The sequence below is a fragment of the Ascaphus truei genome, chromosome 2, assembly GCF_040206685.1.
Source record: "Ascaphus truei isolate aAscTru1 chromosome 2, aAscTru1.hap1, whole genome shotgun sequence".
In the NCBI taxonomy this organism is placed as follows: domain Eukaryota; kingdom Metazoa; phylum Chordata; class Amphibia; order Anura; family Ascaphidae; genus Ascaphus; species Ascaphus truei.
Window position 1 is genome coordinate 476,440,195 of NC_134484.1, and position 7,324 is coordinate 476,447,518.

Consider the following 7,324-nt stretch of genomic DNA (forward strand, 5'->3'; position numbering starts at 1 on the left):
TTTTTAAATTTTTTAATGTGTTTTATCATTTTTAGTTTGTTTTTTATTGTGTTGAAATATTGATATTGTCTAATCATTTTTGTCAATCAGGCACAGGTACTGGTAAGAATGTTACTGTATAGAAATTCGTTTGTGCAAAAAAAAAAAATGGGTTTTAATTTATTTTTTAAATACTTACTCTGCCAAAAAAATTATTAGACAATATTCTGGTAATCAGGCACATGTACTGGTACAGTAAGTATGTTACTTTATAGAAATTAGTTTGTGCAAAAAAAACAAAAATAAATAATAGAAGGTGTTGTGTTGTTTTTAATCAAACTAACCATGTGTGTTTATTTACAGTATACAGCATTTTCAGCTGCTGAGTGCAAAAAAGGAAGGGGGGGGGGTGTAAGATCACAAAACTGTGTTCACTTTAAGTACAAACAAGCCTGTTTTTTTGTATTACTGTATGCATTAAAAAATAAAAGTATTTTTTGACCGAGCCCCTATTGCAGACCTGAAATTCTTATGAACAGTTCAACGAAGCATCGCACTTCACATACAGTACCAGTACAGTACGGAAAGAAAGGGCACTTCTCTTAACGGTTATTAAAAAAAATGTCCAAATGAGACATACAGTACAGTACCAGTACCATTACCATTACAAGAAAAAAGTATTTACTGTTGCACAAGTAGAAAGCATTCAATAATAAGTAATACATACAGTATGGAATAAAAGATTTTTTTTGGTGTTTTTTATTTTTGGTGTTTATAGGAAAAGTTGTGCAATGAAACGTACTGTAAAACAGTAGTGGTGATGACAGTACTGTACAATGTAAAATAATTTAATATAAAAACAGCAGCATATTAAGTACTGTACAGTATAAGGTTCTCTATAAAGCTCACAATTGTTCTATACTGTAGGTAGATAAAAATGGCACTGTCACTAAATGTTTGCCCACTTGGCAAACAATGCGAAAGCAACTTGTAAAATAAGCGATATTAGAGGTCCATCCAAATCCCTTCTTTTTTCTTTTTGCGCTGGATGTCAAAGTTTCATTTCTGGGGAAAAACCAAAAAAAAGCTGTGTGTGCTGAGCACGCGCATAGTAAGTGAAACTTCTTTGACTTTTGTCACAGAAATTGTATTTGTGTTGGTGATGTTTTAATTAAAAATCAAAATACAATCTCAATGACAAAACGCAAATAAATTTGACTTAGAATGCGCGTGCTCGGCACACATCCCCTGTATTAGCTATTTGCACTAAGTGTGACAGTGTGCGTGTGACTGAGAGTGTGTGTGTGACTGAGTGTGCGTGTGACTGAGAGTGTGCGTGTGACTGAGAGTGTGCGTGTGACTGAGAGTGTGCGTGTGACTGAGAGTGTGCGTGTGACTGAGAGTGTGCGTGTGACTGAGAGTGTGCGTGTGACTGAGAGTGTGCGTGTGACTGAGAGTGTGCGTGTGACTGAGTGTGCGTGTGACTGAGAGTGTGCGTGTGACTGAGCATGTGCGTTTGACTGTGCGTGTGACTATGCGTGTGCGTGTGACTGTGCGTGTGCGTCTGACTGTGAGTGTGACTGAGTGTGCGTCTGACTGTGAGTGTGACTGAGTGTGCATGTGACTGAGTGTGACTGAGTGTGCGTGTGACTGTGAGTGTGACTGAGTGTACGTGTGACTGTGAGTGTGCGTGTGAGTGTGACTGAGTGTGTGTGACTGAGTGTGCGTGTGACTGTGAGTGTGTGTGGGGGTCTGGGGGGGTCAGTGTGTGGGGGTCTGGGGGGGTCAGTGTGTGGGGGTCTGGGGGGGTCAGTCAGTGTGTGTGGGGCTCTGGGGGGGTCCGTGTGTGTGGGGGTCTGGGGGGGTCAGGCAGTGTGTGTGGGGGTCTGGGGGGGTCAGGCAGTGTGTGTGGGGGTCTGGGGGGGTCAGGCAGTGTGTGTGGGGGTCTGTCAGTGTGTGTGGGGGTCTGGGGGGTTCAGTCAGTGTGTGTGGGGGTCTGGGGGGTTCAGTCAGTGTGTGTGGGGGTCTGGGGGGTTCAGTCAGTGTGTGTGGGTCTCTGGGGGGTCAGTCAGTGTGTGTGGGGGTCTGGGGTGGTCAGTCAGTGTGTGTGGGGGTCTGGGGGCGTCAGTCAGTGTGTGTGGGGGTCTGGGGGGGTCAGTCAGTGTGTGTGGGTGTCTGGGCGGGTCAGTCAGTGTGTGTGGGGGTCTGGGGGGTTCAGTCAGTGTGTGTGGGTCTCTGGGGGGTCAGTCAGTGTGTGTGGGGGTCTGGGGTGGTCAGTCAGTGTGTTTGGGGGTCTGGGGGGGTCAGTCAGTGTGTGTGGGGGTCTGGGGGGGTCAGTCAGTGTGTGTGGGGGTCTGGGGGGGTCAGTCAGTGTGTGTGGGTCTCTGGGGGGTCAGTCAGTGTGTGTGGGGGTCTGGGGTGGTCAGTCAGTATGTGTGGGGGTCTGGGGGGGTCAGTCAGTGTGTGTGGGGGTCTGGGGGGGTCAGTCAGTGTGGGTGGGGGTCTGGGGGGGTCAGTCAGTGTGTGTGGGGGTCTGGGGCTCTGTCAGTGTGTGGGGGGGTCCGGGGGGGGTCAGTCAGTGTGGGGGGGGTCAGTCAGTGTGTGGGGGGGGTCCGTCAGTGTGTGGGGGTCCATCAGTGTTCGGGGGGTCCGGGGGGGGGTCCGCGCGGGTTGCGCCCGGTTTTTGTACCACCGCTTCCTGGGGGGCCCGCAAACGCCCACGTCACTGGAGGGCTGAATGGCGCCGCTGCCAGCCGCTTCTGCGCATGCGCGGCATGGCAGCGGTAGTGGAAGTTAGGCGGGCCCATGTGTGGGCTGGGAGGGAGGTCCCATTCGGGTTAGGAAAGGGTGGCGGGGGGGGGGCTGTCCCGGTCGGGCGGTCTCTGCTGTCCCGGGCAGCAGACGGGGAACGGCAACACATGCCAACAGCCGTGGCAGCGGGCGGGGAACGGCGCCGCTGCCAACCGCTTCTGCGCATGCGTGGCTTTCCTCCAGTCCCCATGATTACTGAGCATGCGCGGCTTGGCAGCGGATGTGCGGGGGGAATGGCGGACGTTAGGAGCGGCGCCGGTGGCTATCGCCGCCGCCGCCGCCGCATATGTTATCAGCCATGTGGGGGGAGCAGCGGCCGTTAGGAGCGGCGCCGGCGGCTATCGCCGCCGCCGCCGCCGCCGCATCTGATTTGTGGAGCGGGTGTGATGTCAGTGTTGGGGTTGGGCTGAGCCAGAACACAGCCCGGTCTCAACTGCCAGCACTGACGTCACATCCGTTTCATTTCTGTCTCCACAATCCATTTTTGCCCCAGTTCGAATGAGGTGCCACTAAGGAAGTTTCACTTCAAAAATATGCTATTATTATTGGTATTGCGCATGCGTCAAGTCGCTTCATTGGGAATTAAAGCAGCCGTTCAACCGTTGTGAACGATGAGAACAAACTTCTGATTGGCTCTGACTCTTGAGCCCCACCCTCTCCCTACATTTGTAAGCTAGCTGCAGCAGCGTCACGTACTTCAGCGGCCAATCAAATCATTCTTCAAAGTGCACTCAACAGAGAAACATACCCTCACCTCAACTCGCATACAGTAAAGTACTGTATTGTATTGATTCACATAAGTACAGTAGTACTAGCGGCTAAAAACTTAAGACTATCATGTACAGTACATTATACTGTAGTAAAGTGTAATACAGTGTAGTACATTACTGTATACAGTACCTTCTTTAGAAGCCTTATAAGCTTTGCCAAACGGGTGATGACAGCTGATGATGCTGGAAAACATTTTGGTACTGGTACATGCAAGCTTGTTCGTACGCGAAATCATGCTCAGGCTGGAAATTTTCCAGGTATTCTGGCGGGGACAGGTACAAAGGATTGCCGTTCCCAAGGTTATCACTGGCGGTCGGACCGGACACCGGTGCCGGTGGTGCTGTTGCCGGCACATTGCTGGATTGGGATTGACGAATCTTGTATAGGTTAAACCCCACTTTTCTTCTTTTGAGATTGCCATGATCAAACATACTGTGAAATTCTGGCATGGCACCCCAATACCCACATATCTCTTCGGCAGGAGGGGCAATACGAAAAAAACAATCATCGCTACTTAAGGTTCTTCTTATTGCACGCTTCCACCCATGAACGTCAGGTGAAAACTTGTAAAAATCGTAGTTCGATATAAAATATTCATATATTTCAGATACAGTCGCCATCTTTTCTGCTGCAGCATTAAATCGCTGAATATATTAAAAACGCATAACTACAGTCAGGTTTTTTTTATATGTCTGTGGTGTAGCCATAATGTCCATGCAGCAATTGCGCGGGGAAAGAATGTTAAAAAAAAGGCACACATTGAGTATTTTATTGATTTTTATTAAGAACGCCTAATTTGATAACGTCTTCGAAAAGACAAGGTCAATTCACAATGGGCCACTGTAAATTTGTACACCTGTATCTGTTTTAAACACCTGCATCCTTACAAAGTAGCGAAGCAGTGTACTGGTACACATTCCAATTCAATCCAAATCATTCATTGCATTCATTTCTGCCACCTGGCGGATACGCAAAGAATAGCAGCCAAATTATAATTCATTAACTCTGCCACATGGCGGATACGAGAAGAATTGCATCCAAAGAAACAATAAACCATTAAACTAAACAGATCTACCGCGTCCAGTTGCCCGGTGCCGGATTGCACGAACGCGGCATGAACAGTGAAAAAACGAAAAAATGCTGAATGGAATACAGCGGTCAACACGAAAACTGATTCGTGATGTGTTCAAATAACGGCCGCTGCATCAGTATACTATACTAATCTTTAATGCTGCCAGAATTGCTTTACTGTTTCCTAAATCTGTCTCAGCGTCTCCCCTGCTGAAATCCCTCTCCTGACTTCCTATCAAATCCTGCATCTCACACTCAATTCTCCTCCTCAATCTCACTTTTAAAGCTTTACACTCTTCTGCACCTCCTTACATCTCAGCCCTAATATCTCGCTATGCACCATCCCGATTCTTGCATTCTGCTCAAGGATGTATTTTCTCTACCCCATTTGTATCTAAAGCCCTCTCCCGCCTTAAACCTTTCTCACTGACTGCCCCACATCTCTGGAATGCCCTTCCCCTCAATATCCGACAAGCACCCTCCCTTATCCACCTTTAAAACACACCTCTTTAATGAAGCATAGGAGTAGCTAGCTGCTACTATACACCTCATACATAAAACCTTGGCCCCTTTCAGACGTACTTACCAGAACGCCCTCCTACTGCCTCTGTATGTTCTTCCTACCTACCAATTAGCTTGTAAGGTCTTCAGAGCAGGGACTCTTCTTCCTTAATGTTACTTTTATGTCTGAAGTGCTTCTTCCCATTATGTGTTATTTATTTATATGATTATGTCACGTGTATCACTGCTGTGAAGCGCTATGTACATTAATGGCGCTATATAAATAAAGATATACATACATATCTGTTTTGCACACACTATTTAAGGAGGTCTGATATGCTGACGGGTCACTCTTTGACAAAGGCCTCCACAGGCTGAAACGTGTCAGAGGACCCGTTAGCACGCTGTTGCAATAAAGTCTTTTTTCACTTAGCCCCATCAGCCTTTTCTGTTCATTCCCTGCTGTGCTGCTGCATCACCTCCCCTTGGGGGGATTTTCCTGATATACATACATACATAAAAGAGACAATACCTGTTCAGGCAGCAATATCTATTATAGCTGTTTTAACTAGAACAGAAGTAGATGTCTGGTTTCCCCAAAAAGAATGAACTTTTTGCCGTCTGTAGGCTGGGGGGGCGGCCCTCCTCCTCCTCAGCGTATGACATCATGACAATGACAACGCGATGCTACAGGAGAGGGCCTGCTACAGAAAAGGTAACACACACACACAAATGGCCACCATAGGCTATGGCCTACTCAAACTAATGGGCAATGCGCCACTGGCTGTTGTAAAAGAACAGAAGTAGCATATTTACGTTTACTTCATTGAAGCCTTTGCAACAGATATCATCCTAACAGGAGTTTTTAAGAGCAGTAAGGTTATGGGCAGTATTACATACTAAGTATCCGTATATGTTACAACATCTCTACTGCCATTGTTTACTATTTCAGTGTAACCGTTATTTAGTGTGGCTCCTTTTTTGGGGCCTGTTCTGGACTACTTTTAACTTCATGTTGTAAATATATTTGTGTTAATTCACTGTATTCCCTATTTCACCAGTGTTTATTTTAAATAGCAATTAATTAAAGATCTATGTTTTAATTTAACCATAATGCCTTGATTTTGAGAGCAACATTGCATTGCTTGTCCGTTCCCATTTTTTTTAAATTATGTAACTATGCATATATGTCTTTATTTATATAGCGCCATTAATGTATATAGCACTTCACAGCAGTAATACACGTGCCAGTCATATAAATAACAAATAATACAAACAACAGATCATGGGACGAAGTGCTTAAGACATAAAAGTAACATTAAGAAAAAGGAGTCCTTGCTCCGAGCAGCTTACAATCTAATTGGTAGGAATAATGTACAGAGACAGTAGGGGAGCGTTCTGGTAAGTACGTCTGCAAGGGGGCCAAGCTTTATGTATCCCGTATAGTATTATCCATGGTGCTACTCATATGCTTCATTTAGCAGGTGTGTTTTAAGGTGGGTCTTAAAGGTGGATAGAGAGGGTGCTGGTATTGAGGGGAAGGGCAATCCAGAGGGGTGGGGAAGTCAGTGAGAAAAGTTTAAGGAGGGAGAGGGCTTTAGATACAAAAGGGGTAGAGAGAAGACATCCTTGAGCGGAAGGCAAGAGTCAGGATGGTGCCTAGCGAGAAATTGGGGCTGAGATGTAAAGAGGGGCAGAAGAGTGTAAAGCTTAAAAAGTGAGGAGAATTGAGTGTGATGCGGGATTTGATAGGAAGCCAGGAGAGTGATTTCAGCAGGGGAGACTTAGGAAAGAGTAGAGTGATTTTGGCAGCAGAGTTTAAGATAGATTGTAGGGGAGACAGGTGAGAGGCAGGAAAGCCGGACAGCAGGAGGTTACAGTAATCGAGACGGGATGATTTACCCTATGTGAATTCTGTGGCGTGAGAGGTGGTAGAGGAAAGCTTTGCCTTCGTTCGTTCCTTGAATTTGCTGGTGTCTGAAGAGGTGACCCTTAACACTGAATTGTTTCCCAGACTTTGAACAAGGAAATGGTTTCTCCTGTGTTTGTGCCAGCTGTTCTCCATTATTACTGAATTAGTTTCCACACTATAAACAAGCATATTGTTTCACTCCAGTATAAACCCTCTGGTGTGTCAGGAGGTCACACTTTGTACTGAATTGTTTTCCATACTTTGAATTAGGGGTTGCAA

At 46.3% G+C, this 7,324-nt stretch overlaps 1 protein-coding gene across 2 annotated transcripts in view; it reads left to right on the forward strand.

Moving 5' to 3' along the window:
* Window positions 1-7,324, forward strand: part of LOC142488002 (uncharacterized) — a 376,604-nt gene that overhangs the window by 174,238 nt on the left and 195,042 nt on the right. The gene's annotated exons all lie outside the window — the stretch shown is intronic.